The 8178-nt window shown below is 40.7% G+C and overlaps 1 long non-coding RNA gene across 2 annotated transcripts in view; it reads left to right on the top strand.

Moving 5' to 3' along the window:
- Positions 1-14: 14 nt before the first annotated feature.
- LOC107313224 overlaps positions 15-8178 on the top strand; it is a 40674-nt gene continuing 32510 nt past the window's right edge. The window contains exons 1-2 of one of the 2 annotated variants that reach the window (XR_001554866.2): positions 15-177; positions 3235-3424. This is a non-coding gene — a long non-coding RNA (uncharacterized LOC107313224). The remainder of the gene's footprint in view (positions 178-3234; positions 3425-8178) is intronic. The other variant, XR_001554865.2, reaches the window with a different exon arrangement.

Raw genomic sequence — 8178 nt, 5'->3', positions numbered from 1 at the left:
GGCGCCAGCCTTCAATTGGGAGGGGGGGAAAGAGGAGCGTTGCGCATGCGCAGAGCCTCGTGCAGCCGTTCCCTGGCGGCCGTTAGGAGGCGCTGAGGTAAACACAGCCCTGCTGAGGGAACTGTGTGCAGTCAAACCATCCTTGATGGCTGTAAAATGCGTCCCTGATAATTGTGGGTAAGTGTTATGTGCCTGCTGCTGACAGTCCTTAAATGTAAAACGGAAACCGTGTGGCTGTGCACCATTAACAACATCGGTGGTTTGAGTAATTAGTTTGGAACATCATGCAAAAGACAACATTTGTAGTTAGAGATCATGCCTTTTAATATTAGCCACTGTAGCTGGAGAAGCTTATGTGCTTCGGGGCACAGGCTAACTTTATGAGCGATGATAATTGCCTTGCTATTGAAATTAACCTGGGTCTAGTGAAATTAACCTGGGTCTAGTGAGGCAAATCAACTTTGACCTTGAACAGAATGGCAGAGGTGCAGTGTCAGTGCTTACACAAATGTCCATGTAGATGGTGTCCTGCAGACTGATGGACACTACTATTGTCAGTACTGTCTTGTCATTTACTCTTTGTGCATGCAGTTTCTAGGTGAGTTAGTATGTGCTATCTCACTTTCATGAAAAAAAGAATGGGGAAAAAAAAAAAAAAGACAAAGGTCTCTGTGGTGTAGGGAGCCTGCTTTGGCAGGGGCGTTGGACTCGATGATCTCTAGAGGTCCCTTCCAACCCCTACAATTCTGTGATTCTGTGGCTCAGGCCTCTTTTACACTGTAATCAGGTGTATTCAGTGTCATATATCATACAAACAGCATGATTTAAGGCGACTTTATTCAGGGCTAATTATCTTATTCTCACCACTGTTCCAGTACTGATCCATAACTAATACTATGTACAAGATGTAGTCGTATTTCTGTGTGCTAGTTTAGATTGTAAGTAGCCAACAGTTAGACACTTTACTGTGGTGAATTTCATAGTCAGAGTGTGAAGGTGATGAAATTGAGCCTATTTCTGTGTTTATTTCTGACATTAGGAATATATAAGATTTTGCTGGACTGGACCACGAATAAACTTTTGATTTTTGGTTTGATTTTAGCAAGCTATTTGTATAGGAAATAATTACTTCCAGACTGGAAGCAGTCAGTGCATTTATAAAGGTGTGTTAATGGATATACAGATATGCTTGTGGAATCCATATAGGTAAGAATTAAATAAACGTGTTTATTCATTCACACTGGGAATACTCTGAGTGCTTGACCAGAAGGCACAAAGTTATAGTCTGCAAATGATCATCTGTCATTGTTAGTTGTTCTGCAGCTTTGCTGTGTCTTGGCAAGCAGGTTTTGTCATAGGAACCAAAAGCAAAGAGTAGCTGGAGAATTTCAAAAGAATCAAGTTGTGATATTCCATAAGCCTCCATCGTGCTCCAGGAGCAGGTGAAGTTTGAATGAGAGAATCTATGGATTCTCCCCTCTGCCCCTTGCAGTGTTGCTGCCAAGGCTTGATTTCTTTAGCCAAGCAAATTAATACTAAGGCTGCATTTTGTGTGTCTTTGTAATTTGAGCATTTTAGAAGTTAAGTTGAAGCAGTTCTTCCCATTCACTGGTTTTCATTAACTGTGTTTATACATGAGGCTGCAGTGAGTCTCCAGGATCATACAGTTGGCTGTGGCAGCCTATTCTGCTCTGCTTCAATGACCAATGACATATCTAAATCTCAGTTTTGAGTCCCCTCACTGATTTGACCTTATTTTATCTCTGTTTTTTCTGGTTTATATGGTCTCTCACATCATCATCATACTGCAACTCAACATCAACTTAGCAACAAGAAGAAACTGGGTTAGGATTTCTGGATTAATTATTAAATGGTATTTGTCCTTTGAATTCCAAATCTTTTACCAGCCTACGCCAGATGTATATTATTGCAAAATACGTCTGAACCGATTTGTTTAAGGGGGAAACCTCCCTCTGTTACTTTGCTGCAGTTGCTGTGAATAGAAGTACTGAAATGACATTGTTTTCTACACAGAAAAGAAGGAAGAGCAGTGATAGTGTATTTGCCTGGAAGGCCCACAGCACTGCAATCCGGTCTCCAGAGATCTCATTTCCATGTTAAACATGTCGAGTGACGATGACTGTGTCTTGCCTTTAGCTAGCTTGTCTTACTTGTTAATTACTCCCACTTTGAGTGTTCACTTTTATGCTGAAGCAAGTATACCTAGCTTTGGCTTCATGCCATTTAGTTCTTTTCTGCTACAGTAAAAATTGCCACCATGGTCAGATTTTAACAAAAAGTTAAGCGCCTTGCTGAAGTTTAAGAATATGATGACGTATTTGCTTTGTAATGGAACTTCTGACTGAGCACTTCTGGTGTGTCAGGGGCAGTTTCTGTGGCCCTGTGTGGCTGGTGTTTGTTGTGCTGGTACCCTGCATCTTCTTCTCCTTGGGTCTGCATTGATGTCTTATTCATCCATCTGTATCTCAGGTCATTCCTCTATCTCTTAAAAACACTACTGCAACTTTATTTTTTTATTATTATCTGAAGTTTCCCTACATTTCAGCAGCTCAGCTTCAGTGTTCCCTGTATTTGAAAGACTGGAGAGATGGAGTCATTTATCATAGAATCATAGAAAGGCCTGGGTTGAAAAGGATCTCAAAGATCATCCAGTTTCAACCCCCTGCCATGGGTAGGGTTGCCAACCACTGGACCAGGCTGCTCAGAGCCACATCCAATCTGGCCTTGAATGTAGATAGTAGCGTCAGATTTTTTGCCCCTCCGTTTTGTTATCTCAGAAGAATGCCATCCTTTATTCTTCATTTTGTTTTGCCTTAAATTTAGAGCCAGCATAGATGCTCAGTTTCAGTAACAAATGAAAATTGTATGGCCTTCTAGACAGATGTTCCCCAGCCAGACACATACACTGCTTGAAATTTGTAGAAAGGGCACTTCTTTTGAGTTGGGATTGCAATTAGTTAGCCTGTCCTTTTTTATATGAATATGTACAGTTGGCTTTTGTTTTAGGGTGTTTTCTCAGACTGAGAAGAGTTCAGCAGTAAAATCATCAGAATCTCATCAGAAACTGCAGAAGATCTGCTTTTTTCCATATAAACTTTGTACTCTACAGTAGTTCTTTGTTGAAACCGTTCCTTTCTGATACTACAGTATTTATTTAGTGGTGGTTCAGAATAAGATTGCTTTTAAAGTCTTAGTTTTTCTTGTGTAATACAGGGACGGTCAAGGTGACCTGCATTTAGAGGACATCTGCTGGCTCTTCACAGTATTCTGCTGGCAGTGACACTCAGCAAAAAAGGGCCACATCACATGGAGGATGACTCAGAGACATCATCCCTCCCCACTTCGTGAACAGGGGAGATGGCTGTGCTTTTGAAGAAAGCTTTAGAAAACATGACAAGGTTTGGTGAGTTCTTTGATAACTTCGGGTCTATGTTTTTTAAGTTTGCTTAACTTCTCTTGCATAGAACTGCTTTAGTGTGTGAGAATGCTAGAAATAACATGTTCAGCTTGGGTGAAAGGAAAAAGGAAGGGAAATAAATCATAATGTATTGTTCACTTTCTCAAGACTGTGAAGGTGTGGCACAGGAAGGTGCTGAAAGCATCCCTGTCAGGTTCTGCTTTGATGTGTTAACTTTATATGCTGAATGTTAGAATGAATTACACCTTAGCTTTGCAGCATATGCTCGAGAGATTGCTGTGGCCTGCTAGGGTGTGAGCTTGTCAGCAGCCTGCTTGTGCAGGAGTCTGTTTCAGCAGCAGCAAGCTGTTGAGGCAAAGAAGGGCAAGCAAGGCAGTGCAGGCACCATGGCTTGAGCTGCAAATCTGTCTGTGCGCATTAGCAGCTCGATAAATTCTACACAATTCTGTGAGTCTTCATCACTGGGAACCAAATCGCAACCACTGTAAAGAAGAGGAACTTAGTTTTTAAAACTGAAGTTTGTAATTATACAATCACAGAACTTTACTGAAGGTATTCAGTGGCATTTTTAGAGAGGGTATTTAGAGACATATTTAGAGGCACTTAGCCCTGCAAAGAAGGACCTGGGCGTCCTGGTGGATGAAAAGCTTAACATGAGCCAGCAGTGAGCTCTTGCAGCTCGGAAAGCAAATGGTATCCTGGGCTCCATTGGAAGAGGTGTGGCCAGCAGGGATAGGGAGGTGATTGTCCTTCTCTACTCTGCCCTTGTGAAGCCCCATCTGGAGCATTGTGTCCAGATCTGGTGCCCCTGGTACAAGAAAGAAAATTTTGCTTTTGGCTTTGTGTGATTTGGAACATATGACCCATTACTTATGTTTATTACTCATGCCTGTAGTGTACGTAAAGTTTTCTATGTTATAAACTGTTCATGTAAATGGACAAATGTAAAGTTTCACCGGTGACTCAGAAGAGAATATGAAAAAAAAAAACAACACAAAAGCAAAGCCAACCAAAATTCCACACAAAGAAAACTGAACCTCAACTTTCTAAGTGCTGGCTTATGCAAGAATATGCTCATCACCTCATTCCACCTTGGACTTCATCTATGTTTAATTCTGAATGCCAAAGTGCCTTGAGAAGAACTCTGCAGCATTACTTCATTGTAGATGCTTTTTTTTTTTTTCATGTTAAGACTTCAGTCTCCAGTTTCTTAGACATGAGCATACCAATGCCCACTAGCCTACAGCTGAGACACAGGCAGAACTTCAGCTGCTTGGCTTCAGGTCTGCAAACCTTTTCCTCTTGTGTTTCTTGATCTTTTGTCTTGGCGGATGAGCAACTCATTACACTGGAGGTGTGAGTCCACAGATACACATATTGGCTGAAGCATATGCTGAATGTGGTCTAGTACATGAAGATTCATTAGTCTGTTGTTTTTTATCCTTGCATGATGCAGTGTTTCTCCCCCTCCAGATATGTTGCCTTACATATTAGTTTATTTAGATGCTCACTCGAGGTTTCTTTGGTCTATCTTTTTGAATATTCAGTTGCCAGCAGAGGATGTAAGCTCCAGGGTTGACAGCTAGTCCTGTTTGCAAATGTAGACTGCTCCCTGAGGCACAATTCCTTTGTTAGTGATGTTTCCAAGCTATATGGAATTACACAACAGTCATGAGAGTAAATACTGTCTTAAGTCATTTAAAATTCTTTTTCTAATTAGCATTTGTCCTTATATATGTTTTCAGAAGTCAGCTCACTGCTTTTACCTGTGCACTGAGCTTCCTGTGAGCAGGTTTTGCATGTTTCGTAGGATGCAGTAAGACCACTGAATAGAGAACAACTGGATTTTCAACTGCACTGTCATACCTCCATTCAAGAAGACGTGAGCATTTTAAGCATTGCTTTTGATGACAAATGGATCATTCCTCTCTGAACAGTCTTTCCAAATTAGCAAAAATGCAACCTATTCAGTATAGATAACCTTTTATTTTAAGACTTCCTGGATGAAAAAGAAGGGAAGGAAAAAAGAAGGGGAAAAGAGAACGGAATGGAGGAGAAGGGGAACAAGAAGGGAAAGGAAAGGGAAAGGTGAATTAAACTGCCTTCTGGAATGTTCTGATTGGTTTGGTTTATCAAAAGAGAACAAAAAGATTTACCCTGAGTTTTGCTCTCCTCAGCAGTAAAGCTACCTAAATTTTAGGAGGAAACATATGTATCTGGTACATACAGGATAGTACTATGAAGCATGTTCTTTTGTGCTATCAGCATTTTCCACTGAGGCATCAAATGTTTCCTACCATTACATGAAGCACAGAAGATTCCCAAGTGAGTTAATGATCTGCAGTGGCCATCTCTGTAATCCTGGAAGATGAAACAACCATCAGCATCTGTGTAACTGCATAGGTGTACCCAGCTATAACCCCCCCAGCTTCCTCTTAAGAGAGTTTAGCAGCAAAAATGGTAAGATTTCTGTGGGTTTTAGCAATAGAGCAGGTCAGTAATGTAATGCACACAGGTTTTGTCCACAATCTTGGCTGAGAACTTGTTGAATATCCCTGCTTAAACCATGGAGCTTCAGAAGTAAACATAAGACATCCCTTCCCAAGGGCATGAACTGTAATGGATTACATTCAGCTCTAAACATAAACAAATGTAATTCCACTGAAATTAGAAAATGGGCATTGCTTCGTACAAAGGTTAAATTTGATTCCTACACTGGGGACTAAGATTCTCAAAAATCATTGTTACATTTTTTCTGTGACATTACCAGCTTGGTAGCACACAGCCTTACTCATAGTGAGCAGCAAGGAGAACAAGAATAATCTTGGTGAGGTTTTTTCCCAGTAAAACTCACATACTGTCAGGTTGTATTTTTTACTGCATGTTCCAGACTCAGGAATAATTTTGCCAAACAGTTTCACATTTGCACCACTGCTTGTGCATCAGTGCCTGTCCAGCATTAGCAGGGCCTAACAGTAGGCCTGGATTTCAGGGTTGAAATTGGCATAGGTATCCTTATAGTATAACTGAGGTACATGGAGCAGTAGGTTTTGCTTTGAAACTCCATCCTTAAATAAATGCCCATGCTGAGCTTTAATTACTGAGCTCTTAGTTCTCCTCCCTGATACTCAGTCCTGCCAACAAGAAACTAGACTGGTTTTCCTTGAGAACTTTCCATGGCATGTTTATACCCATGACATTTTATTTCTTAAGGCTGAGAAACAATAGCATTGCTGCAGTACAGTCTCTATTTTTTCTTTCAGTAGCCTGAGCTTCTTTATTATAATTTTCAGTATTTTTTTTTTTTTTTTTCACTTCAGTTTCATGTCATGCAGCTGTTGGGAATGACATTTCCCTCTAGAGAAGTTTTTGCTTTCTGCTTTAGCATGTTCAGAGGAAATGCGCACAAGCTGATGTCAGACTATGAGCTGTGAGGCTGGGAGTTGGACAGGTCTCTTGGGAGCTGTGTCAGCATTGATGCCTTGTTGGCAGAGGCGTAGGCTGCAACTCCCCTTTGTCCACCTGATAGCAAGTTCTCCAGGGGCAGCATCTGTTTCAAACCAAGAGAGCTCCATGCCATAACTGTGTCTCCACCACAGCCATGCTGATCCAGATTCACTTCTATGCTAGTGAAAATCCATTTATTTCAAAGAGGCATACGTGTTGTTTAAATCCCTATCTTTAAGAAACAGGTCAAACTTGTCAGCCACATGATTCAGTTTACTCATCTGTAAAACTGACATGTTTTTTCCTTGGCTCAGGAGTGTGGGTGGAGGAATTTTGCAATGTATGTGAATTAAAAAAATAGCTTGTGCTAAGAGTGATTGTTTCTGAAACACTGGCTATTAGATCTATTCTGGATTGAATAAAACCTTGGCACGTCACAAGGTTGTTTTTTTCCCCTGCCCAATACATGCTTATGGGCATTCCAGCTTTGATCCTTTCCATGGAGTTACAGCTTTACAGCAACATGCCTCAGTCCAGCTTACAGGACGACCACGCTGCTTATATAAATGCCATCAAAGCTGGGCAGGTATTCTGTTTCTGCCTATTGTGCTGGACAATAACACTAGGTACCACAAAGATGTTATTCAGTGGAATTTCACCACTTGTGCCAGCATAAACTTTTTTCCTCCTTATCTTTTGCATCTCTTTGTGATGTTATTGTATCAGTAACTTTGTCTGGTGCAGTCAAATCCTGCCTCTGTAGATAGCACCTGCAAGATTAGCCACTGTCTGAATGCTGGAGCCAGGATGACATCATGCCTGTATCATTATGGAAACAATTAGACCATTATTAAGACTTGCCAAGAGAGCAGACTTCTTGGTTCTACGGTCTACCATACTTCTTGTTGTATGAAACATACTAGCTTGCATGAAAAATTCCTGTTCTTTATCCTTTTTCCCCAGATCATACATTACCATCTGCCCTTTTGGCTTCTAAAATTGGTTTATTGACATTATCCATAAAAACAAAATGCCACTGAACATAAGGATGTAATTTATGCTTTTGTCCAGTTATTGATGAAGGCTTTAGGTCAGCATGTTAAGACAAATGAAGTTTATCAGCACATATTTGGGGGCAAGCAGATCACTGTGGCTTTTTTTTCTGTCACAGTGTCAAAGGAAAGCAAGACATAGTAGTTACCTAAGGATTTGTTATAGTACCACAGTGATACATATTTACAGAATCAGCTTCTCTTGTATGAACTAAGGTAGCTTGTCTTAACCTATCAGGA

This window comes from Coturnix japonica, chromosome 4, assembly GCF_001577835.2.
Source record: "Coturnix japonica isolate 7356 chromosome 4, Coturnix japonica 2.1, whole genome shotgun sequence".
NCBI lineage: Eukaryota > Metazoa > Chordata > Aves > Galliformes > Phasianidae > Coturnix > Coturnix japonica.
Note: the sequence above shows the minus strand (reverse complement) of the source record. Positions and strands in the feature narration are given on the sequence as shown.